At 59.4% G+C, this 571-nt stretch overlaps 1 protein-coding gene across 2 annotated transcripts in view; it reads left to right on the top strand.

Annotated features, from left to right (window-relative positions):
- Positions 1-317: 317 nt before the first annotated feature.
- fasn (fatty acid synthase) overlaps positions 318-571 on the top strand; it is a 103,417-nt gene continuing 103,163 nt past the window's right edge. For both annotated transcript variants that reach the window (XM_069168512.1, XM_069168511.1), the window contains exon 1: positions 318-571. This exon is cut by the window's right edge and continues 174 nt beyond it. The gene's annotated coding sequence lies outside the window, so the exon portion shown is untranslated.

The raw sequence follows: 571 nt of genomic DNA, 5'->3' as shown, positions 1-571 counted from the left end.
ACTGGAGGTTTTGAAGAAAGAAGTCCTTTAAACCAGTTATATCAAATATAACATATACATGTCATGTTTTAATAAAGTCCGTGTCCAGTTTGGACAGTGTCTTCGAGACAAAGATGTTTGACAGTGAGAACTACAGTCTGCGGCGATGAGGACAAAGTGGGCCACCGTCGGTCGGTCCGTCCGTCCGTCCGTCCGTCGGTCGGTCGGTCGGTTCGTCCGTCGGTCCGTCCGTCCGTCGGTCGGTTCGTCCGTCCGTCGGTCGGTTCGTCGGTCCGTCCGTCCGTCGGTCGGTTCGTCGGTTCGTCCGTCGGTCGGTCAGTCCGTCCGTCCGTCGGTCGGTCGGTCCGTCCATCGGTCGGTCGGTCGCCGCGGGGCCACGCGGGGAGGAGAGCAGCGGATGAACTGCAGTAACCTCCTTGCAGCGTGTGTTTTGTGGGACTCCAGACCGACTCCATCACTGGCTGGATCCCGCAGCCCTGCCTCTCCTCTCATTGGACTGCGCGGCCCCGCGGCTGTCAGCCCATGTGGCGTGGCCACGCAGGAAGACAGACATTTAAATTCATCCGAGGAG

Source organism: Embiotoca jacksoni, unplaced genomic scaffold (genome assembly GCF_022577435.1).
Source record: "Embiotoca jacksoni isolate LCO1_2020_lvr unplaced genomic scaffold, fEmbJac1.0.p SCAF_40, whole genome shotgun sequence".
NCBI classification, from domain to species: domain Eukaryota; kingdom Metazoa; phylum Chordata; class Actinopteri; family Embiotocidae; genus Embiotoca; species Embiotoca jacksoni.
This window is presented reverse-complemented; position numbering and strand designations above follow the sequence as displayed.